The 26,450-nt window shown below is 40.4% G+C and overlaps 1 long non-coding RNA gene across 1 annotated transcript in view; it reads right to left on the bottom strand.

Annotated features, from left to right (window-relative positions):
• Positions 1-26,450, bottom strand: part of LOC118698892 (uncharacterized) — a 67,507-nt gene that overhangs the window by 15,029 nt on the left and 26,028 nt on the right. The window contains exons 4-5 of the long non-coding RNA XR_004981967.2: positions 20,079-20,160; positions 4,524-4,620 (exon numbers count right to left, since the gene is read on the bottom strand). This is a non-coding gene — a long non-coding RNA (uncharacterized LOC118698892). The remainder of the gene's footprint in view (positions 1-4,523; positions 4,621-20,078; positions 20,161-26,450) is intronic.

The raw sequence follows: 26,450 nt of genomic DNA on the forward strand, positions 1-26,450 counted from the left end.
GATGACAGGTGACTTCTGGGAAAAAAAACTCCTATAGCTGTAGCCCCACATCCATTTCTGGAAACCTGGCACAAGTAATTTGTGGGAGAGAAGGTATTGAGCAGAGCTGGCTGGGTGATAGTGGAATAAGTCCATTCCAAAACTGAGCAGGTTTTCCAATTTTTTTGTATGGTCTTGAAATGAAAACAAGAAATTTTAAAATGGAAGGGTGTGGAATTTTGTTGAAACATCTATTTCTGAGTTAGAGAGATTGAATTTTCAGATCAGACATAACCAGAGACCTCAGCCTGGGATACATAAAACTCCCCATTCATCAACACCAGCACCTCTGCAAAATCTTTTGGCATCCAAGAAGCAGCATATTTTACTTAAATATATTTCATCAAATGTGTTCTGACAAATTCCAATCTTGAAATGTCATTGTGTCACCAGTTTGTGGAAAGATCAGTGTTTTAAAAAACTCATAAAAATAAAGGACTGGAGAAGAAGCTGAGGAACAGTCAGTCACTCAAAAGACATTTGTCAGCAAAATTAAATATAAGTTCAGGCATATTCTATTTCATCACATACTGTTCCTTTTAGGGGTGAGGCACTTAAGTAATTTCTCTATTTTGGAATGAGACTGCAAGACAAACAGTTTATCTTCAGTTTGGCAAAAGAAAGTTACATTAACGTCTATCAAGATGAAAGTGGCGCAAACCAGAATATTTTACAGCTTAAATAGTGACTCTGTTCTTCAGCTATGTGTAAACTATTCATCTCACAGGATGCAATCAAATGTCACTGTCTCAATATGAGTTCCCGGTAACGTGGAAAACACAAATCCCTGTAATTTATATACGCGCGCGCGCGCACACACACACACACACACACACAGTACCTATATATACACACACACATATAAATTTAATATTTTCATGTATACACATGGATGCAAACCACATCTGGACTACCATTAAAATATTTCTCCTACCTCCTCAATAACCACAGTTACAGTAATACAGTAATCCCTAGAAGGAACAGAGTAGGGCTAAGGTCAGCTGTCTCTGATCACCAGTGTTTGTACAAAGTGATTTTATGTTTCATTTGCACTAGAGATTGATATCAAGTTATAATTCTGGCTCAAAAGAATTTTTATGGAAGAAAAAAATGTTTGGAAGGTTGAAAGATTTTCCCAAAGGAAGGTTCAGGGAATGAATGAGAGCTTATTTATCTTTTTCAACACTTTTTCAAACTGGAAAACAGGGAGAAAATTCCGAATCTTGCTCCTCAAAACACTGCATTATCACAAGAGAGTCTGTATTGTATTTTTTCTGCTGAAATTAAAATATTTTTTAAAAAAAGAGGGAAAACATAATGTGTAAAATTCAGTCTACTCTTCTGTGAAAATATTACAGTTTTTCCATTTTAAGACTGTTACCATCTTTTCACCAAGATGATTCCAAACATGATGTACATTTTCCATCAAGTTTGAAAGAGTATTTAAGAAACTCTTCATTTCCATGAGAGTTCAGAGTTTGGGTTTTATTTATTTTTTTCTCCAAATGTTTTTATTGAAACAAATTTCAGCCTACTGTAGCTTGCATTTTGGATTCTCTCAAAATTCAAATTCAAAACTTCAAAGCAAGCCATCTCCGCAACTATTACTTTTGTAGGATTTTGATCAAAGCCATGGAAATTCCTGGTTCCACCCTGCAATAATGAACGGGCCCAGATTTCATTTGAAATCCAGCTCTGAGGAGCTGACTTACCCATCTGGTTTGCAAGAATCCTGCTGTCTTCACCTGACCCAAGAGCATCTCCGCAGAGCAAAGCTCTCCTCCAACTGGAACGTATCCATGCAACACAGTCCCCATTCCCTCGATGTGGGGGGGCACCAACATTTGGCTGTCAACCTCCTGTTTACCAACCTTCTCCAAGTTCAGAAAGCTCCTTCTTTCTGCACCCTGAAGATCAAGGGTTTTTTGTTGGGTTTTTTTTTTTTTTAGCAATTCACTAGATAGCTGTTTGCCTAAAGAGACCCTCCCACTGCTCTTTTATCCTCTGAAGGCAGGCCAATTTTCAACTACAGCCTGGTGGTTGCCTGGGTTAACCTCTGCCTTGTTTCATGAGGCTTAGAAACCCCAATACACCTTTCAAATGGCGCGTCTGATCACACTGCTCTGGCAGATAAGCAGAAAATTAGAATGAGCTTCTCCAGGTAAGCGCCAGCATGAAGGTACCGTCATCTTCCAGGGCGGAATGCCTGGCAGGCAGGCGTGCAGGCAGGCAGGCAGGTTTGGAGATCAATTTTGATGGGGACACAGAAAAGGCAGATGTGTAACAGCACAGCAACAACACTCTTTTCAGTGCTTCTGCCAGGCAAGGCTGTGGTGCTTTCTTCTATGGGGAATTTGGGACGAATATCTTGAGAGCATTTTTAAATATTGTACATAAGAAATTTAGGTGGCTGTTGAAGATGAAATTGTCCCTACCTTGCTCTATATAGCTTATATTCAAGTATTTTAGATTTGAAACTTCATGTTTCAATTCAAGGCCTTTATTCTGTAAGTTTTCCTACTGTTTGTAGGATTTTTCCATCATGCTGGTAGCCTCTTCCTCCTCTCTCAGCGAGACCGCATGCCACAGTCCTGTGCAATAACACAGGCAAAAAACATGGGTTACTACAACTTGGTTTCTAGTTTCCATTCTTTATGTTTCTTCAGGTTCAAATGCAAACTTCACAGCACAGAAAAATTTAGGTCTTGCAGTTGGTTCAGACTGTTTTCACGAACTAAATTGTCCTTTGAGGGGTGACATCCAGAAGAGCCTCTGAATTTTCCAAACTGACTCTGGGGATCTAACTACTCCTCTGGATACCTGGCTTTCCTGAAGCAAAAGCTCTCTTTCCCAAATCAGGATGTGTTCAAAATAAGTACAATTGAAAGAAAAAAAGAAAAAACCCAAACCCAAAAAATACAAAACAAAACAAAAAATCCCCCAGCAACTTTCACCTTGGCATTTCAAGTGATTTTTTTCAAATTCAAAAACACAGGAGTTCAGAATTCTCCACCAAATCCCCACTATTTAGGTCTCTATTCTCTTGTGTGCCTTTCACAACTTTCCCCAAAACCCTAACCAGACATGTAACCATCTCCTGCTGAGGCCAGTGGGATTTAGGCAGATCCATGCCCCTGCAGCATGCAGCAACTCAGCTGCTCAGATTCCTTCCACAGCGTGGCCTGTAAAAGAAATTGTTTCAAGGTGTACAAAGCATTTGCTGCCTGCTGCTGTTGGCGGGGGAAAACTGCCATGGAGCTGTTGCCAGGGGAAGGAAGAAATAAAATCCCCTCAGGAAAGAAAAGAACACACAGGTAGAGAAGGGAGAGTGGGGTGGGAGGCGTGGGGTCCCCTGTGGGACCCAGCCCTCACTTGGAAATAAGATGAGCTTGCTGTTGCAACTACAGGGTTTGGCCAAGATCCCCCTGTGTGCACCTGAGCATCCCTGTATGTGGATGTCTGCCACACACTGAGGGTTCTTCCTTGCCCCTCTGAGCCTTGGGTGTGAGGCCTCCTTGTGAAAGTCTTTCAAAAGCAGTGACTCTTACCCTGCTTCTTGGCTAATTGTTGCTTAATGGCACATCAAGGTGGGCACCCACAACGCTTCACTGTCTGGAAACACAAGTGGCTGCGTAGGAGCGCAGCCCTTCTGCAAACACTTGGGTGGCTTGAGAAGCCTTGCCTGTGTCTGCCCCTTGTTCCCAACCCAGAACACGCTGAAGTGCTTTCTCACCCACACTGATTCGCTGATACCCATTTATGGTACAAGAAACTGGACTACAGACCATGAGGCAACAATTTTAAAATCTTTAAACACCCTTCCTATCCCCATGCAGCCAAATCTGCTTGGAGTATGATGAAACAGCTTTGAAAGGGAAGGAAGCCACACAGGGGCAGTGAGCCGAGAGATGGAGAGCAAAAGCCATGGGAAAGGTCTGGGGCCTGATAGTCCTTCCCTTGACCTCAAGTCTTAAATTTTCTGTTGTATCTATGGTTTCCCCAGAATGTTTTTCTCCAGCTAATGCAGCAGGTTCATTACCCATGCTCATATTATAGTAGCAGGAATCATATGAGAATCCCTATTTCAGAGCTTTAAATGTTAACGCAAAAAAAAAAAAGGCTCAAAAAAAAAAAAAAAGAGATACACAATCTCATTTATCTTCATTCATTTTGGGGTCATGCATATATGAAACTTCCTCTTCTGTAACTTCTTTCACAGTCTCCCACAGAGCCCTCCTGCAGATAAACCCAGCAGTAACAAAACAATGCTGTCCTTGCTGAATGACAGCACCATTCTTGTCACTCTGCTGAGTGGGTGCCTAAAACAGGCACTTTGCCTCTCAATTCATTATTTTCTCATCACTCTCTGAAAACATTGCACCTTCCAAAGAATGAGACTGAGTATCAAAAAGGGATATTCCTGAGTAGAAGATTTTACAGTTCACTTCAGTGTAGCATAAATTAAAAAATATAGTTTTTCTTACCTATCTTATTGAATGGAGTTTTTCAAACTCTTTCAATGGATTCTTTGCCCCAGAGTAAGTGTCAGTTCCAAACCACATTTTTATGCAATGAAGCTCACTAAAAGACAGAAAAAATTACATTAATTTTATAGCTGGTTTACACACTAGGCATATTTTCCAACTAAATTCTCTTTGATCTGATAATGCAATGCTTCATTTTGAAGCAAATTCTACTACTACTACTACTACTCAAAAATTGTTGCCGAATGTCATACAGAGACTGTATTTTTCAAATATTAATTCACAGCTTTCATTTTAAGGACATGTTTATAGAGGTTGAAAGGAAGTTCAGATAAAGTTGTTGCATTGTGGCAATATATGAAATGAATTGTTTTAATAGGAAAGAAGTTTAAGATAATCTCTCGGCCTTATTTCCTTTACTGGTTAAACCCCTTTGGTCACGTCTGTGAGAGCAATGCTGGCCACTTTTGTTTATTTTTCTTTAACTGAAAATTTTTAACCCTAGAAGTAAAGTTAAGGAGAAAAAATTTGTCCAAGGGGATTCATGCTATGCCAGCATGAGTCCTTTTCCAGTTGCAGATGCCTCACTAAGCCAGTGAAGTGATGATTTTTGCCTTTCTCCCTGAATTTCTGTGTTCCATTTGTTGTACCCACCATCTTCAAAGGGAAGATTTGCATTGCCATGTGCCAACTCCAGAGATACATAAAAGGAGGATCTAACTGTAGCCAACCAGAAAAATTGTAAAGCTGATGGAAACAGGACAGGCCTGACAAGAAGAGAGTAACTCTTCAGAGGAGCTGTCAGGCAGAAAACTAGAAGTGAGGAGATTGTACAGCACCAGCAAAAGTATAACACTACTTTCTTAAACCATAAGATAAAGTTAGGATTTTGGTGGTGAAGTCAGAGCAGAGGTCTGAAATCCAGAGGCTGCTGTCAACCAAGATTTCTGTGGTCTATGTCTTATGCAGATAAGAAGAGAGCTCCCATTCCTGGATGACTGCCAAGGTTGTCCTTCTCCATTGGTTTCTTTTTTTCCCAGCAGAGAGGGCTAGACAGTTAGATATATAGCTACTTATGATTTTTTTTTCAAATACCAGAATGTTAAAAATGTGAGGCGGACTAGCCAGACAATAAGTTTCTACTGATCTGTTACCTAACAGACCAGAAACCAGGGACTGTTTCCAGTAATATCATCTATGTTTTCTGGATTTTACCTTTCTCAGGTCCAGAACAGAGGCCCGGACCAAAACTCCCTGTTTCCCACACAAGTGCTCCTCATGGCTGAGGAGTCTGAGAGTGCAGTGCTGCATCTGAGGCCTGAGGTTGCTAAATCGGCAGTCTTGGAGCTTACCCAGGTGCCTGTATTGTGCAGACATGTCACCAACATGCCCTACATCCACCTCTACAGAAAGGCTCTGGCAATGTGCACATCTGTCCTCCTGCTTGTCAGGCACAATGGGTCACCCTCAGGTTTGGGAGAGATCCCTGCAGGGACTAAGGACTTTCACGAGGCACTTGGACCATGTAGGGACAAAACCTTTCCTCAGAGACTGTTCCTTATCTCAGACACAGCAAAACATTATTAGCTCAGCTACAGGTAGCCAAACCTGACTGGAAGGCTTTCTGCCAGTTTGCTTGTGGCTGGCAGCCTCTGCCAGACCACTCACAATGACACTCTTCAACCACAAAATGTACAAGTCATAATGCACAACACACTTGAGCATTAACAGAGGTGTTACAACACGGATTTACTTGTGCCCATCACACTCTCAAGGAACCTTTGCAGACGTCACTGGGCTCTGAAAGATTTCCAGTTATACCAAGGAACAAACAAAAAAACCCACAGCTTCATTTCCCAATATCAAAGGGAGAATTTGCCAATAGCACAGCAGCAAGCCACGCTGACTGTGAGCAAACAAGCTCAGTTCTGCATTGCCTACGTCTGACTTTTGTTGAGGTACCTAACTTTGACCTTTGATAAGTGAAAATGTTGGCAGGTAGCTTCTTTTTATGCTGTTTCTGGAAATTCTGCACATTTGAAGATTTGGTGAGCTGGCCTGACTAACATGTTCATGAATGCTGACATTTAGTTCACAGTTACCACTGAGGTATGACCTGAATTATTTTTCTCAAGACCACAATCACACCCAGTTCTGCAACTGAATTGATTTTAACATAAGTGAAAATATTTTTGTGTTTAGATATGACAGAGAATAGTATGCATACCTTTGTCCAACAAAAGGACAGTTTATGTATCCAAAGCTGAGAGCAAATACTCTGTGGTGTCTGTCTTCAAAGCACCTGAGTGTGAAAGCAGACACTTCAGTTGCTTAAGCCTACACCAAAAGGCAGCTGCCAGGGATGTACAGTGTCACTGCTGCACTGGTTCATTCATTACAACCTTTTCAGCTCACTTTCTGTAGAAACAAAGAGAAGTAGACGTGCCAGGGGACACTTTTGCAATGGTACAACTTATACAACAACTTCCTCGTTTTAATTATCTAAGTGGTAAGTGGGTGGAGCACCTTCATAATTTGCTTTTCTCTTTTATTACTGAAATAAAATATCTGAAATATCTGAGGGTGCTGGGAGAGAGGTCACTCTTATTGCATTCCTTTGCAGGCAGCATGGCTTTTTCAGGGACACCTGTCCACAGGAAACTCCGTAAACGCTTTCTAACAGGTCCCCAGGTAGCGGAGAGAGCACAGCTGCTAAAGAGTGTTAATGGCAGGACAGCTGCTTGGCTGACAGGATTGGAACCAGCTCGGTGCATGTGCTGGGACTGTAAACAGGAATGAATTTTCCTAAAAGCTTTATAAGTAAAAATGTTTATTTTTGGAATATTAGCAAAATAAAAGGAGTTACGATGTTCCTTTAATTTTAAGTCAAAACATAATGACATGCAGCTTTTAGGAGGTTTATTTTATAGCAAAATCTCAAATTGAAACAAGGTGGCTTTGAAACAACTTCAGAAATACCATAGATTTCTTCCTAGATGTATATATAAAACATGCTTGGGCATTAATTTTTTGTCCTTAATGTGTAGTGAAATTGGTCATGAAATTCTGCTTTCCACAAACCATACCTGAGGTACTGGGGAACACCCTTTTGTCTCCCAGGCCTGCCACTGATAGCAAAAGCTCAGTGTGTGGTGTGAGAGGTACAACAAGGTATCTGGAACAGGTTATTCCCATGCTAAAAACATGAAATAGAGGTCCTGTTTCAAGGACTGGCACCAAGAGGAAGACTCCTGACTCCCAGACTTCCCCCAGCCATAGCCTTCCTCTCTGAGCCAGAGCCATCCAGTGCCAAGAAAGTGCCCTCTTGTGACAACCCCAGCGCAGGCTCAGAGATGGGATTTTGAACCCAGACAAACACCAGCTTCAATCTAGTTGCAAACAACTTAAATTCTTTTTGGAGCGTTAGTAAACAACACATTCTCTTTGGGAAGTTCACCTGAGGACAGCAGAACACAAACTGCTTGCTACTCACCCCACAGCACTTGCAGTGCAGCACACCAGCCTGGATGATGAGCAGTACTTGTCTAATCATCTTGAAATGCCATCCCTATCTTTTTAGGAATGACAGAGACATTCTAAAATCCATCTAGACTTTACCATGTTTCTCAAAGTCTCTCAAAGGCATTTTCTGCTGTAAATGCTTCACCAGCATCTCGGCAAGGGATGAAAACAGTGGCTCTACCACTTGTACATAGCTCTTCACAGTTTCTCCTCTTGAGTTTGAAGCTATGCTTGGTTTAAAGTTATTAATTGCCTTTTTCACAGCTGGCACCAGCAGCCTTGCATGTTGACTCAAAGTGTGATGTGATAATTAGGCAGGGTGAGGAATCTTTGTTAAATTTCGTTCTTTGGCGCTATTTTGCCTTTGATCTCACTGCTCTCCTTTCCAGAAGCGTTACAGCATTCCAGCAGAAGCCAAGGGTGGGCCTTTCATCGACCTGGGGGAAAAGCTTTGTCCTGTGCCCCACAGCACTCTGCTCTCAGTCTCAAACACCCCATTTGGATGACAGCTATGTGCTTGCTGGAGCGCCTGTGAGGTGCCTACAGCCAGAAAAGCAGGTACGGTGCGCTCTCCATCAAAACACAGATCACATCAACATATCAAAAGAGAAGTAGTAAAAAAGTTCAGTATTGAAATAAACAAGTAAGCAGGCTTTTAATAATGCTGGTTCTCCAGTAACTTGATCAAAACTTTGTATTTTACTCTGCAAGTTAGAATGGCCCATGGCACAAAGAATTTAAAATCCTGTAAAACCAATGCCTACTCCTCTCTTGGACTTCAAAGCTGTCCATATTCCAGAGCCTTGCAGGTAGTTAACTTCAGCATTCTCTTGATTTTAACTGACCAATTACAAACCATTTAAGAGATGGTGTAAAAATAGTTATATAAACTCAGGAATAAGTCCTAGAGCTTTTCTATAGTTATGAGTGAATCACTTTCCCAAATGTTCATTCTTGGGCTTTTGTCACTTTTCATTTCTTTGAGATCTGGCCTTTCTACTTGTTCTAGCCTATTTCTCTCCAGACCTGGATGGCAAGAAATGCAGGGAGACAGCGGGCCCACCTGAATCTCATGAATCCTGTCCCTGCCATATTGTTAACAACACTGGGCTTTTAGCAACACATCAATGCGAGCCAAAGAAAAGCATCTGCCCCAGGAGACATAACTGGTAGGATTTTTGCAATATGCATAGAGCAAATAAATGAGAGAATTCATTTTTTCCACCCCAGGAAGGATATGATATGAAGGCCTGTTACACTGTGATGTGTGTTGAACTATGTCCCAGAGATGTTTTGGTAGTAGAAAATAGGCAGGGGTAGGACACCTGCAAGACAGGTACGTAACTATGCACTTGACAATGAAGGTAATGTCAAAGTGAATGTATGTGAAGAAATGAGCTGCGTGGTGTGTCATGCATAATGAGTTACTCTTGGAAGATGCTTTCCCCAGGCTGCTATCCTCATTGTCCCTTGGTCTTCCAAACTGGGGAGACTGAGTATGAACTGCCTGTTAGCAGGTTTTGCTGCCACAGCTCTTTTAGTGGTGACAATCAACAGATCTTGTGCTCATCATCTTCAGTTTCTTCTGGGCAAATGTGTGAAAATTCCAGTAGGAGATTTCACATGACTGCTGGGAGACTGACGCTGGTGCAGGAGCAGATATCTGCCTGCTCCATCTTTTATCTGATGGCTAGGATGTTGCTGCTCTAACCCCAGAGAGAGTTCAAAAGAGTAATTCCCTTTAGGGGTATGAGACCTCCCTTTCACACACAATGTGCTAAGCCACAGAGCTTTTTTGCCCTCTTATGCCAGTCTGCCTTCCCTCTCTTCCACATTGCAGTCCTGGCTGCAGCTGCCCCTATCCGAAATTCAGGAGGTGGGATGCAAAGCCGCAACGCACAGGTTATTTTTAAACAGCCCTGGCAACAGAAGTACAGAGGTGGAAAGGGGCAAAGAAAGCCCCTTTCTTCTCCTCAGAGGCTAAGGATTATGCAGGATACATGATTTACATGGCAGGTCTTTTTGTGGATTGGGTCAAAGAGGTAACCTGATTCCAAGATGAAGCAGAGAACTCAGTGCTGGGTCACATTGACACTGGGCTGTCCATGGGCTGTAACAAGTCAGTCCTGCCTGTTCTTCTGTGGCTTAAGCTTCTGCAGTAAATTTTTAAGATTCTTCTTACAGAACATCCCTGTGGGAGTGATACAGGCAATGCACTGGACTAGGTAAGACCCAGCAGCACTCTAGGATGATCACTGTTTCCCAATGAAGTTAATTTAAATACATTTTCCTGAAGCGTGGCTCCATTTTAACTGAGACACCATACACCCCAGCTAACTGCACATGTTCCTGGCTCACCACTGCAGAGGTTTTTATGACATCTCCAAACTACTTCTTCTCCACAGGTGCCACCAATGGTTGGACTGATTTTCATGCCTTTAGTGAATGGCACTTAAACCATTCCTTTTCCTACTGGGGCTTTTGTCTTTGTGCTTTTAGTTTTCCAGGAGGGTCTCTTCAAGCTTCTGTCAAACTCCTGTTACAGCCTGCAGATAGAAGCAGACATAGAATAAAGGACTCATATGTTCCATGTTCTAATTTAAGCACATTAAAGTTCACTGGACTTTGAGTCTATCCACAGGAAAGAGAGAAGACCATTTGCTGGTAGGAAAATGACCACCAGAGGCTCCATTGGGGCTGAGCCTCTCTGAGATTTTTCTGAACTTGAAAAGGTACAAAAATGTATTTGAATCTGAGAGGAAAAAGAAGTAATCAGAATATCTTCTTAATTCTGACAACAGTGGATTCTGAAGCAGCTGGTAGATTTTTAGATTTCAATTAATCCAGACAGCAAGAAGTGAGATCACATGGCAAAAATATGAAGCTGGCTCTACTCCAGCGAAAAATTAGATTTAAGAGATGGCAATTCTTGAACAGAGAATACAAATAGAAGGGGGAAAAAAAAAAGTCTGTCTGCAACTGAACGCAGTTTGTGGGTATCCTGTGGCAGAACACTAGAGGACACATAAACAAACCTTGAAAACTTGCTCAGATTTACCCAAATATGAGAATGCAGTGGGCCTATCTGAGAAAACCGAGAGATGACAAAAGAGTGGGAGCAAAAGGCAGCAAGGCCGTTTAAGTTGGAATCCAACAAGAGATGGTCCCTGTAATGTGAAACACTTTGCCAGCCAGTGCTTACCATGACCCTGCCCAACAACTCGAGGCATATGCAGCACTTCCTATGACAGGATTTCCTCAAGCTGCACTTGGGTTAATTTCAGGACACAAGAATTATATCTGAGCATGCAAGGGCTTAGATTGCTTGATCTACAGCAGGCACCAAGTTCAACATAAACAGCATTTTCTCACTATTGGAAAACCAGTGGAAGATCATGATTTGAAAAGAAAAGGTGTGCTAGATTGACAATAACAAGAGAGAGTCTGTGTAAGGATAGGGAGGATACTTCCATTGAGTTCTATCTCTCACAGACAAAGAAGACAATAAAAAGCAATAAAAGCAATAAAAATATTGCTCAGAATAATGAAATATGTATTGGGAAGTTTGTTGCTCATTGGTTGCTCCTTTGTTGCTCATGGCCTGATGGAGCAGTGAGAGTGTAAAAAGTTGAAGCACTGGAAGAATGAAAGAATTCCCAGAACTGCTTATATATCAGAAAATATAACATTTAAATTGTTCAAGGAAGTTTTTAGTTCAAGTTCTGGCAGCAAAATACAGTCACAACTGACAACTGATGGCTTGAGACATCAGGAGCTCTAGGATGGAAAGAAGGCTGCTGCAATTTTAAGACACAAATTGAAAATATTTAATATTTTTACTGGTAGGAGCCTTATGAACTTCAAATTGACTGTAAACTCTCTACTATCTTTGCCAGACACACATTTTGAAAAAAGCACAACTATATTTACTTTTTCCCAGCTACCAAACATATGATCTGCAAGGCAAATTTAAGTGAGGCCGATAGTGCATTTCAGCCTTCAAGGAAAGTCTGGGGTAACAAACTAAATTTGGTGGGAGCCAATCTAAGTTTAAAGCCTTGTCTAGATGAAATACGGACCATGAAATGTGTTCTTGCTTGAACAACTGCTCAGGATGTGACCCCACGGAGAGAGTGTAACAGCCTGTGGGTTGTGTTACAGCTATAGGGTTGCTGGGGTTTTAAGTGCTATTACTCCATTGAAAAGAAATCATGGGACTGAGAACTGTGTTTTAAAGGCTTAAGCTACTCAGTCAAAGACTCCAGGTCTGGGTTGGGACTCTGAGACTGTTGTCAACATTAGGCAGAGCAAGCTGAAAATGCATATGGGAGAAAGTTCTTTTATATATGCCTTCAGAGCCTACAGCCTGAAAGCCAAAGTCTAGTGTTGAGATGCTGCTGCTGTTCAGGATCTCACCACTGACATACAGCATGTCCTTGGGCAAGTGCCTCGGCCTTCAGCAGGCTTCATGTTCAACAGCTGGAAAACAGAAAATTTTTGAGTTCCACAGAGATGCCAAATGAAGCTACTGATAGCTGCCAATGGTTCTGATTTTTCTGAGTGTGAAGTCTACTTAATGCAGAGAGTGGCTGACTACAATAAGTTTTGGATCATGCTTTAAATAAAACCTGTATTACTTCTGACTGAGTAGCGAAATTAAATTTCGTTAAGCAGCTAATGTGTCTGTATTCTAAACCGATAAACTTGTAAAGAAGCCACATGAGAATTTCTTCACACAACTTCTCCAGTCAGAAAACACCAATTTAAAAAAAAAAAACAAAAACCAGTTATTGATTTGGTTTTTTCTGGTGTTTTTTTATTTTTTTCAGGAAACAGTCACTTTAGATAAATTTCACAATGTAGAGAATATTAACAAAAATGCTTCCAGAGCAACAAAATATTTTGTTAAAAAAAAAAAGCTCATATGGTAATTTCAGTTTTAACTTATTGTTGTTTGAAAAATCTTCATATCTACCTGGTAGTTATAGTAGCAAAGTAAGTCCACAGCCCAAGGGGAAAATTCTGAACTGATTACAATTGGGATGAAAGCCATGGTTACAAAACCAATTTGGGGGACAGGAAAGCAGTTCCCGGTCCAGTACTAGCCATAGTAACATCAAGCAAGCTGCTGCACAAGCACAGAACCACTCCTTTTAAACACTTAATGTACTATGGTCAGAAAGAGCAGGAGTATTCATGCTGGGAAAATGAAGATGTTGAATATCTATGGAATGGCACAGATAAGTAATTGCTTATTCTCATAAAGTGAAAGAATCTACTAGTGAGGTAAGGAAAAAGGAGGAAAAGAGAAAATTTAGAAAATGTGAACCCATAACTGCTTTCTGAAATTATTCCTTTTTTTAAGAGTTTGAATGGGACAAAGGAAGGAAAGTTACATACTGCTGTGGGTAACAAAGCCAGCAGGAAATATGGTTAGCAGTCAAAGGAACGTACACGATAACACTCAAGTTCACATGCAAGAACAAAATTTATCTCCTCTTCCCACCACTGTCAAAAACATATAGGGTTCAATAAAGAGTGTCTGCACTACCAAAGTGCTCATACAGGAAGGGTTTAGGAAAAGTATCAAGCACATCAAAATCTGAAGGAGCAGAGGCAGACATGTACCATGATTCAAGAGAAGAAAGTTAACTGGAGATGAAAAAGAGAGATGTCAGTCAAACACAGAGGGGTACAAGCCTCAGCATTCAAATCCATGTTTCAGACACCTACCTTGATCTACAGACTCCACTCAGCAGTTATAAAGGCAGGGTCTGGGCTACATGCATAGTGTCTGAGGGCAGCACATCTGTATCTAAGGCCAGGCAGTCCCCAAGACCTGGTTTCACCAGGAGTATGGTCTCCAGAGTTGCCTTTCTCAGGTACTTCTGCGCTTCAAAATTGTGGTGTGCATTTAGCGAGTATTGACTTTAGATGAGCTGCAAACTCTCAATATATGGAAAATACAGTGTAGATGCAGGTTCCAAAGAGCCTTGAAGTTTAAAAATACTTAGGGGCAGGGATTTGTTTTGGAGCCATGTATATTAAATTGAGATGAACCATAGCTTGCAAATGAGTGGCCTGCTTGAGTCTTCATTCAGGTCATAGATTTTATGAAAATCCCATTACTCTTTAAAAAAAAATCTAGTCATAATTCTATTGTGTCAGTTACTGTAGTTTTGGAATTAGGCTTCAGTCCCTTTCTCTTTTAAAATTATCTCTGCACTCCCTGGCTTTAACTGGATGAAGAAATGCTGGAATAGAATGAAAAATTACTTCTTTTGAAATGTTTCCAACCCAGCTAAAAGCTGTCTGTATGAGAAATCTTTCAAGAAAATCTGTCCTCATCTTATTTCCAGCTGGTTTGCATCCAGTTCCAAAAGTACTGCTGATGGTGGGAGAAAAGTATCTAGATATGGACAGTTATGTTATTTGAGACTCTGAATTTTGGATTGTGAATACAAACAACTCTAGAAATACCAGAGAGATGTGTTAAGGACACTAACAGAAGGGAGAGGTGAATTGAGTCAGCTTCCTCTCCTGAGGAAAGGCCACCCAGCCTCTCCAGTCCTGCTGTTACTGCCCTTACCACATCACAGATGCTTTTCCTTCACTTCCCAGCCTTTTTTCCCCTCACTTCTGTTCTTAAAGGCAGCAGCTCATAATCTCCTACCAGCATTTCTTCACATTTCATACACCTTTCTCTTTTCTTCATGTTTTGAAAGTGAAATCTGTAATTCTCAGCACAGAGCTACTCTATGTCCTTCAAAACACCTCCTAAAGCTCTCCTCTGCCATCGCACAGAGGAAAACCTGGGAAGAGGCTCTCAGGGCGCTGCTCCACAGCCCAACATACAACAACCATCAGTGTAGATGTACTGTTTCCCCATGTTCCCTCACCTCTTGGTAAGCACTTATTTGGCAAGCCTGAAGGAGGCTCTGTTTTCTTTCTCTGTTTATACAACACTGAGGTTCTTATCTGTGGCTAAGTCTCCTTGATCCTATCAACACACAAATAACAACAGGGAATGGTTTAAAACAAAAAAGCCAAGCAAAAATATAAAGCTTAGTTGTCTTAATTGCTTTCACACACAGTGCTGAAAAGTCATTACTTGATACTACCAGAAGTGGCACAATCTTGTTATTATTATTTTTTTACATTGCTGTGTTGTTCCAGGGTTTTTTTCAGCAATCACTGTCAGTTCTAATTCTCCAAACAGGCAAAAATTTGGGTGGAAATCCTGTCTCCACTGAAGTCAAGTGACGGATTTCCATTGGCCTCAATGGGCCTGGAATTCACCCGGTCACAACCTAGAGAAAGAATATTTGTAGTAGCAAACCAAATAAATATATCCGTGTTTTTCTGTGAAAAATCAATTTGAGACCCCTTTTTCCTGGCAAGAGTTATGCATAGCGATATAATATGAGATACAGCAGTACTTGGAACAGGAAATGACTGTGGACACATTGTCAGGGCAGTGCTGTGCTATGCCAATGGCTGAAGCAGAGAAAACTCCTAAGAATTTGTTAAAATACTCCAGGAAATAAAATAAAACAAAATAAAAAACAAACCCAGAAATAAAATAGAGTGCACAATGAAAATACCAGAGTTGAAATTTCTGTGAGTTTGAGAGGAAACAAAGAGATGGGAAACTATATTGCAAGAAAAATAGTACTGCATGGGGGTTGCCAGTGAGGTGCCAGGTGTTGCCCTTGCAAGGGAAGGAAAGCATCTCGACAGAGATTGTCAAGGACTAGGAGTAGCAACACCGCAGAGTACCTGAGGGAACAACAACCCCACAAAACATCTTAATAAAGAAATTGGGTTCAGGATGTAACAGCTTTATTAGACATCCAAAGAGTGATTTTCCTATTCTACAGAATTAATAACAACTGAAGCATATGTGTGTGTACTCAACAGATCACATGAAACAGAAAAGGAATCTTTCATGGATTATTAATTACGTGTTTGTTGTCTAAACATGAGAAACTAACCCTTGAAGGTAGAAGGCCTATGCCAGAAGCATGAAAAGCAGAACATCACTGTGAATCAAAGGACATAAAATATGCTCTCTACATCAGATATCAATGACATTTTCAGGTATTTAAAAACCTTGCTTGAGGAAGCAACTATTCATTACTTTAAGTCAGACCATTATAGAGCAGTGGGTAGTTAGTGAAGTGAGGAATGGCCCAGAAACATGAAATGTCTGTGTACAAAACCAGTGATTTTGTGCCTGAATGTGACTAGAGGCACTCTGCTTGTATGCATGTGACAGACACATCAGTTCAGGATTTTGGGGGAAGGTACCGACCACTTCCTTTCCCACTCACTCGTAATTAAATCAAAACATTTCTCTCACTCTTTTCCTCTTTGTTTATTTGCTTGCTGTTTTTAATCAGAAGATTAATATACTTTTCCCACTGAAAATGATTACTTTTTGCAGTAGTTCTAACACTACACAGACAAAAATATTTCAGGTGAAAAATTTTGTAATTGCATGTGAGAGAACAGCTACTGTAACACCAGCTTCCAACGGAAACATTGAATTCCCATGACAATTTAAAGTAATTATTGGAGCATGAGACACATTCTTGTAACATGAGCTACACCAATGCATAGTTTATATCATATAATAGGGTATATATTTGTACAGCATAAGAACATCATCAGAATCAAGTGTTTAATCAAAAGTGTAACTGGCAAGGTTCCAAATTGCATTCAAACTGATGATAATTTGTGTCATATCAGTCACATTCAGTTTGTAATATTCTCATTCACTGCAGTGCATGTTGCACAATTCTAAATGTTCCTCATTCCAATGTATTGTATAATGAGTTTTCATTTTTTAATACTTCCTAACTTCTTCCAGATGAGGCACTACTAAATAGTTTCTGCATATATGCTTCTAACTTTGAAGGCAATTTTCTGTGCATTTGAGGTGTATTTTATATGAACACCCTAGAAGAGGGATTTTGCTGGCAGAAATTCAATTTCTGTGGACAGAGTCTGTGGACAGATGTGTGTTATCAGCGCATACAGACTAGGTCTGTTGGGGAAGCAAGGAGTACTTATGTGCACTCCACTCTTACACAACAGCCCACATCATCAGCCCAAAATGGACTTGAAGGGCAAATGGACATGCCACATTTAAGGGCCAGAGGAATGTATCTTTTAGCCCAACTGCAATCTTTTTACCAAAGTCATGCTCCCTTTCCTAAGCTGTGGCTCATATATCTGGGTCTTTGCAGTTGTTCAGACTCCAGAAGATTCAAACTTCCTTGCTATCCAAAGAGTGACTTCTATTTTTTTTTAGCTTTTAAAATATTTTTTTTACATAGGAATATTTTTCTTCAAAATATTACATAATATTTCATAAAAATACAGAATTGTTCATGAAAGTGAGTGACTTCTGACTCTCAGATCCAGGACAACAGCTGGAATGCATATCATGGCATGAGACCTTAGCTTTGTTTCCTTTCTTATGTGAACTCTCCCCTGCAGCTCTCTCTCAGAGTGCCTAGTTCTACAAATTGTACAACATGGCTAGCCCCTCTAACATTCAACATACGTAACTTCCACCCAACAGATGAATGTGCATTGACTGCTGTATCCCAATTCTTTATATTTTAAATACTTCTAATGTTATTTTGCAACTATTTTCTTATTTTTTCTCTCCTTAACCAGACCAAATGGAGGAAAAAACCCAATGTTGAATTTTTCTTAATCTTAGGAAAAATTATTTTAAAATTAAATAGAGGAATTGAATAAGAGCTTGTCCTTTTCCTTCTTCCTTGCTGTTCTCTTAATCATCACAATGCAATTTTCCTTGATTCAGACTGTTGTATCACACGCTTAGCTGATGTCCTGGTAGCAGCAAGGGTTGTGAAGAGGTACAACCATTGGCAAAGAGAACTGTGCTGTTGTGTTTGTGACACAGAGGCAGCTTTATTTGCAAATTGGAAGAGTTGCTTTCTTTTAATTTATGAAAGGAAGCAGGAGAAAGAATAAATGATACAAATAAAAATGCTCTGTTGCTACTATGTATGTAGTTATATCATAAGGAAAAGCTCCTCTAGCAATGAACTTCCCAGGGTTACTTCACACCAGTAAAAGCAGGAAGATAACCTCAGGCAGCAAATTACTTTATTTTTATTAAATGTAGCCATTCCTCATTTCCTATGTAAAAAATTAAAGGTAAATATTAGCTGTAGTGCTTCCAGTAGGACTGCTCCCAGTAAGAATTGGTACCAGAAAATTTCTAAGCACATGCTCCCATCTTCTAGGTTTTTATACCTCAGCACATGGGACAGGTGGCTGCTTTATTTGGTGAAGAGCAGAACCAAGCTCTCACAGCAATGACCTGGGTGATACCCACCAAACAGGCAGCACCTGCACAGCACTTGTTAAAATGAGCGCAGACAGAAAACACCCATGAGGTGCAAGACCAAAGCAATACAAGCAGAAGTGAGCTTAATTCCACAACAATAAACCTCAGGATGTTGATACACTCCAGGACTTTCTACACTTGGTGTAAAGCTGGCAGAGGGCATGAGGAAGCTGTTTGAGGAATAATGACAGATCTGTGCTAGTAACAGGACGTATGAGAATGTAGCTTTGTGGGAGCAAACAATGCACATTGTGCAAGCATGTAAAGGCAGATGAGACTTTGCAGGTCTATAAAACACAACAAAGGAGTCCACACTAGTGGGTACAGAGATTATAACTTCAATGTCTCACTGATGAGAGCCTTTGTTTTGATTGAAAGAAAGAGAAGTATGAAAGTATTTTCTTTTTGAAGGACCTGAGTACACAATATCATAGATACTCAGATACCAAAGTTATTTATTTCAGTGAGCAGAACAGATGAGGGAAACATAAAAGAAATGTGAGCTAATGGGGAATAGCTGAATTAAAGAAACTCACAATCTAAAAAACTTTGTAATAGCCTAATGTAAGAAGAGACACTGTTCAAATCTGGTTCTATGTCTTATTCACTTAGATATTTTACACTTAGTTCAGTTATTTTATTTTCTTTCATTATTCCCTGGAGAGCAATAAAAGCATATTCCTGGCAATTGAGTTTTTTTGCAGGACAAACAGACAAGCAAAGCCATTTCCTAACCACCCTTTGTTTGGTCTTTTTCAGACACTGTTCAAGAGAAACTGTATTTACAACAGAGAAAAAGTCTCAACTGACGAGCAAATAAAGACACTCTTAGTGTCACCAGTCCTTAAATTGGGATCTCTCAGCCCTGCACCACCAAAGCTTCTATAATCATCACACTATTTTAATTAACATACTGGCAATTTAAATTAACATATCAGTGAAAGAGAAGAGAGTTGTGATACACAACAAAGTAGAACTCCTTCCACATGGCATCAGAGTAGGTCTAGCAAAATCAGACCATTTATGAAATCTTCGTAACAAATGTAAAAGAAATCATCCTAAACTGAGACATCATTCTTGAACTTAGCTCAAGGTGTGTGTTAAGAACATACCCAACAGTTTTCACTGAGCCTTTGCAAATTCAAAAATGGTGAGTCATTTTCAACAGTGACCATGCTCTGATTGCGTACAAAGAACACAATGACATAATAGATGACTACATTGATCTGTAACATAGAAGACAATGGGGAAAAAACAGAGGACTGCTGACTAAACAGTGTTTTGAGAACATTTTTTGATATCAGACACAATAATGATAGGCAGATTAACAACATATGACGAAAAGATAGCTAATGTCCTAGAAGCACCAATATTTTATTACGCTATAGATTAGATAACAACTGGTTTGTTTGTCCCAGTATCACCACCTACAAGCCATGGCAGAGGGAGCATGAGGACCTTGTGAAGACCTTGGTTACCCAAAGATTTTACTGCTCCCCTCCAAGCAGTAGTTGCCTGGGTTGTCTTTTTTTTTTTTTTTAATGATTACCACACAGCAACATGGCTATGATAGTGCTTAGTGCCTTTGAAGGAAATTGAAGTTCTTTGCACAGCTTTTATTTTTTTTTTTTCAGAATACCTACCTTTGAGTCCAGCAGAGACGATTACTTGGCAACACATTCCAATTTCTATTCAGACTCAGGGCAATTTCTTACCTGTAGAATGCTGAGAAGATAGAGAAGATAAACAAGAGTAAAAGTGGAAGGAGAAACAAAATAAGATCTCTTATTGAATATGTTGAATGGGAACCCCCTAGCTAGCACAAATCACTGCCTAAGACATAACTCCAGCTGTTATTATCTTTCATAGGCACAAATAGCTATTGCTTCACAATAGCACACCTCATCCACAGATATTAAGACAGAACAAATTCTCATTTTCTAAATGAGAGGGTGGGAAAGCAGCCCAAACCCCTCATTTTCCTCCTCATCCTACAGACTACAGAGCTACAAACGTCCTTGTGTCATCCTGTCAGTACTGATGTCAGTGTGTACATAAACACATCTGTCTATTTATTCAGTCATCAAAATTCCAAGTCTGCAAGCTAGTCATAATTATGCCTTCCAAAGAGGCAGGCACCTGCCATTTACTCTACCTTTTTCAATTACATCTAATTGAAGACTTGAGCTCAAATAGAGGAAGGGAGACAAGAGTTCTTCAAACTGTCTAAACACTCTCTGTTGAATAGAAAAAAAGAGGTTTCCTACCATAGCTCAAAAGAAGTCCCCCAACATGACTGGCATAACAAAGAACTGGAATATGAGATGCATTTCTTTCCTGTAAACACCATGAGGATGTTTTTTACACAGGTGGTGGCTCACAGCCAGAAGAAAAGCCCCTTCACCCCTATTCTCCTCCCCCATCCCTCATTACTGCCAAAGTTAAGCCATTAGGGAATTTTTTTGAGTATAAGAACTTGGCAAGTTTGAGTAAGTTTCCTCCTTTCAAGAGCACCCAGATGATGGAGAACAGCACATTAGAAATGAAAAAAAAAATTAAAAAAAGAAACCAAGTTTGTATGAGGTGATACAGATGAGATGACTGATAGTATATTATCCTCTCTGAGTACAGCTGTAAACTCCTTGGCAACAGTAACCTGAGAGTCCCTGTGCTAGAGTAACCTTCTAGGAATTGAAGAAGCTGGGGGGAAAAAAACCCCAGCTGGCTCCACTTATATAAGGGATGTAATTAAGCCTAAAAGAGAGGATGATTTCAGTCTGTGTGCTCTGCATTAAGAATAGGTGCCTTAGAGCATTGTTGAGAAGGCACTTCTGGTACTTGTGTGTGTGCACACATCTTGGGATTTTCCCTTTACTCAGCTAGTGATGCAGAACTTTCCATCAAGAGCAAGTAGGAGGGTATCATTTGGAGAGAAGATGGAAAGAGTCAAAGAAAGAAATCCTTCTATCGTGTGATGAAAAAGGTTGACCACATTGGTTTGTCCTCAATTCATAGACAAGAAACCACAGCTAACATACTGTTAGTAAATGAGATTGCTCATGCTAGAACCAAAATGGCCAAGTGGAAAATGTCTCACATTTGTTAAGAAGCCACTGGCAAGTTGTGTAACAGGAGAAGCAGAGTAGTTAAAAATATAACAACCCCTCATCAAATTAGTGATGCATCCACAAAGATGCCCCAGTATAATCCTTTACTTCATTTATAAGCAAAGGTAAAATACTATTTGTAATCTGAACAGAGGCTATTACTCCATCAGAACTTCCAAGCCCCATTACTACCTTCCTAAGTGCAGAGTGAACCTGTAGTGATCATACATTTAACTTTAAGAAAATGTGAGAGACATTTAAACATTGAGGGCTCTGTACATAAAAATCTATGCTAGATAAATGAAATATAAACTTTATAATGGAGTTAGCTGTTAGAAAGTAGTCAATGGTATTGACTAACAGCAAGGAAGAATTCAGCTATTTTTCATTATTTGTATCATCTGCTGGAATGTCAAGGGAAGAAGAATGGAAGATTCCCTTTTTCTGTCTTTCCACCCATTTTTTTGCTTTCTACAGAGAAATGTAGGCTGATGTAGTCATCATTAAACAGTCTCACAAAGTCAAGGTGATTCTTTCAGACTTTTCTGGACATTCCAGAATACCATTAATCGAAGGGTGGAGAGTGCAATATGACAGGCAGGAACCTCAGGGACAAACACACTGCACTAATACCACCAGCAGCTAGCTAAGCTGTGTGTATCTGCTCCTTTTATCTCCTGCTTTGAGGGGCAAGAAACAGAAAAGAACAGTTAATTTGCTTTCCTAGCTAGATGCTTCAGTAGAAAAGATATCTGCCAGGCCACAAAAGCACAATAAGAAAAGAAGACATACTCTGAGGGTTCTAAGTGTATACTTTGAATTTTACTGTATAGCCTCCTTTTGTAATATATAAAGAGGATGACAAGAATTGATGATTTGTCAGTATCACTTGAATATCTCTCCTTAAGTTCATCTCTAGTATTTCTTTTTGTAGCACTGCATATTTTTTCATGTTCTTTATTTCTCCTTATATCACCATCTTTCAATAGTATTTCCAACCAGTTCCTGAGCAGATGACACTGCCTCTCAGACAAAGGGATGGATATTCAATGAATTATTTTCATATGTAGATACGTATTGGCAGCAATTGGGGTTGCCAGAATTGCTGGTACAAAATATGCAAAGAATCATGCTCAATTCTTTAGGATTACTTAAATGTTCTAAAGCAGGTGAAAGACTTGGTCTTTGTTTTTATAAATAAAATAGAAGCACCAATTCATTTGAGAGATCACTCTACTGGCCAAAAACTGGTGACCTAAATGGAGTGACTTGAAAGATTCACTTGGCTTATTGGCTTTCCTGCCTATTCATTCATTCATGCCCCTGGGAAACAGAAGCATGATTTCACTAAATACATATCATGGTTTTTGTGCAGGTGTAAGGGGATATATGCATGCAGAAAGCCTGCACTCTTTCCTTCACCTTGGCAGCATCGCTCTCCCTTTCTGTTACATTTTATCAGCCTGCCATGAAGAATAAAGGCACTTACTTCATTCTTCTTCCCGACATGAACAAAAAGCCTTGTTTTTTGACAGCACAGGTTAACGATGTCCACAATGATGACAAAATCCAGGGAAAAACTGAGAAACTATACTCAAGTCTTTCTCTCTCCACCAAAGGTCTGAGCACAAATACAGTTTAGGAGGGTGGGGGCAGGGGCACAGGGAAGCAAAACCAAACCAAGCCAAAGTGTGCTTAAGGAGATAGCAAGTGATGCAGATGAGTAAACCAAGATGACCTGGCACATCACTGCTGCACTGACTGAGAATACCAGATTGTTCTGACAGACTCAGGACTCTGCAGGTGTATTTCTCTCACAACACTGCAAACAGATTTCAGACCTGTTATGCACAAATGTTCAGAGCTAATTCCTACCTTTGCAATGGAAATGCTGCAAGTAAATTATCTATTATGTTCATGTCCATTATTAGACCCTCTTTCATCCATGCACCACAATTGTAGTGCCCAACAACACACTGAACAATAAGGAAAGCCAGGACTCTTTATAGCTCTTGTATTAATACATTTAACATGTGGCTATTTACTGCACCTTACTGTAAACTGGCATTCATGGCTTCACTATTCCTTTTATTTCATAGTCACTGCTACTTGTTCAATGTTAAAGCAGTTTCTTGTTCACATGCTTCAAATAATCAGGATAATCAACAACATTTGTGGTTTGCCTCCTATATGACTTGGCTTTTTCATTGCTTACATGAAAGAGGGGAGCACTGTTCATTCTTTTTATGCATATATGATCTATAGATCACTTTTTTTTATTCAACATAGCACAATTAACAGAGCTTTTGCAGAAGCCTCAACAGCCTCACATACCCACATTCTGTGGGTGAGGCTGCATTTAATAAAGAGCAAACAGAATAAATAAAAGGGTAAAAAAAGGTAGGCAGGGTAAACTGAACTTTAGCCTCCAAAGCATGTTTTTACTCCTAGAATGGAGAGTAAAAACACTCCCATTTGTGCATGTGAAAGGGAGAAAGGAAAGCATGGAATGTTCCTTGGTGCAGAATGAGGTCAGAGTGCTCCAGAGCTCAGTGGGGACTCCTGCTGAGGGCTGCCCTCAGAGGAAGCCAGGAGCCAGGAGCACTTGCATCTCCTGGACAAGAGAGCCTGGGTTCACAGGCAGCCTGAAGATGTTACTTCCCATCAAAAACAACTCCAAGCTGTTGAAACATCTGAAAGAAAGATGTGGCAGGACAAACACAGTGCAAGCTACACGTAAGGCAAAGAACTGCTGTGATGATGCCAAGCTGCATTGCCACCAGGCTCTGACAAGAAAACACCTGTCATATGGAGGTAGTTTAAGAAGTTACCTCATATTGTTACATCCAAATGTACAGTACTTCTTAGGAATACTAATGTCTTGGCTCTGTGCAGCACTGTACTGTGTTGACATGACCTTAATTTTTCCTTAGCTAGATGTGCTCTATCTTCCCTCTTTATCCTGTTTCATGTTGCTTCAGATTTAATTTGTTTCTCCAACATTTGTTTAAGGAGCTGAATGAAATGGGGTGGTACACGCCTTCCCAAGGGAGTACTGACGTTCCAGTGTGGTGAAATGGTGTAATATGCAAGAGAACACACTGCAGATATTCAATACAGCAAAAGGCAGGTTTATTTTTTTCTAGAAATGTTTCATTTGTTCTAGCAGGTGTGTCTAAAACCTTTTGCATAATGATAAACCCACACACATTCTTCATGCAAATAGTGACCCAAGAGCTGCTCTGAGTTGCTTCAAGTAGTAAGTGCGTGTAACAACCTGCACTTACATACACACTGTATGTTTACAGAGCGTTCATACAGTGCAAGGTACACAGAGCCCACTGTGCCAGGGCAGGGACACATGGGGCTGCTGGAACAGAGGTGCCACACGAACACAGTCAGAATCTGCCAAAGTTGTCAGAAAATCGGAAAATCTCTTCAGAGCTATTAGGACAGCCATACATCTTATATTTCTTCTCCTTTCTGCAGCCAGAAAATATTTTTCTCTCATGTGTGTTATTTGAAATGCCTCCTGTATCAACTGTTCCTGTTCCACAAGGGTTTGGGGAGCAAGGTATGGGAGCAAACGTGGAGGCTCACCAATCTGGACTTTACATGATGTGACCACTGCACACTTGGGTACCTCCACATGCTCCATTGACCTGCCATGGAAACAGCCTTGGTCAGTAGAGAGTTTCTTTCACCCTATCTCACATCTGCTAGCTTCATCTTTCCTTAAATATCCCATGTGCTGTGCCTCAAAGGTCAGCAGAGCACTTCCTATACCAGCTCTCACCACTAATTTGGTCAGATTATTATTAAGATCTTTATCTTTTCTTATTAGTGATTTCACTTGGCAACTGAACCCAGTCCTGATAGCTTGATGGACATTTTCTTAATAGGAAAAATAAATAATAATGTTTGTCCAAATGGTTATTCTGGCAAATACGTCTGTGAGCTAGCTGGTTGACAATTCTTTAATCCACTGTATTTGAAGGAAAGTGAAAGGAAAGAAATAAAAAAGAGGCAATTATGTTTGTGGCAATGCCCTAATGCATGTAAGTCTGCTTTTTCAACACAGAATCACCACTCTAGATCTAACTCTGGAACACTGAAGTATTAAAGTATATGAACTTTCTACCTCAAGCCAGGGGGTCAAATCAGCACCCATATTTGATGCAGAACTTTCACAACATCATGGCATCTGTCTGAGCTTAGAGATTGTGAATTACAACAGATGAGAGGCAGACATTTGCTTGCATCTCTGTTTTGCCTGCTCTTTGGTGTCTACAAATTCTGTTTGACAGTAAATAGTTTAGCTTCACCCATTTGATCTTGCACTGAAATGAGCTGAAGTGCTGATCTCACTCACCTCTGAGTGTTAACGGGAGCTGTAGCCACACAAGGACCAAGATCCTGATATGCTTTCTTGGCCCACCTCAGTGTTTTTGATGCTTTCAGGACAGTCAAACATGCAGCTTTAAACAAGGTAAGTCACCCACAGTGCAGTTCAAGTTTCCAGGTTTGACTTTGCACGGGGACACGCAGGGAGTGCCTGGTCAGCAGAAATGTGTTTGCAGAGGCTGGCAGCCCTGCACGGAGACACGGTGTCTGCGGGAGCACCCAGCCTGGCAGCAACAGCCCCAGCCCTCTCTGCTCTGCTCCTGGGCTGCCAGGAGCCAGGGAGGGTATGGGAAATGGGCTGCAACTGCAAGACTTTAGGAGGCTGTAAATGGAAGGTTCTCCACCAGGTCTGAGGTATGGTCCCATTGTTTTCAACTGGGTCAGGATTTTATCTGATAATGTACTTACCGCTCTAAAACCTGCTAAACTGCACAGACATTTGATAACTAGATAATTGATGGTGTTTCATGCAGAGAGTTCCTGTGGAACACTGGAGACTCCTAC

The sequence above is a fragment of the Molothrus ater genome, chromosome 1 (assembly GCF_012460135.2).
Source record: "Molothrus ater isolate BHLD 08-10-18 breed brown headed cowbird chromosome 1, BPBGC_Mater_1.1, whole genome shotgun sequence".
Lineage (NCBI taxonomy): Eukaryota > Metazoa > Chordata > Aves > Passeriformes > Icteridae > Molothrus > Molothrus ater.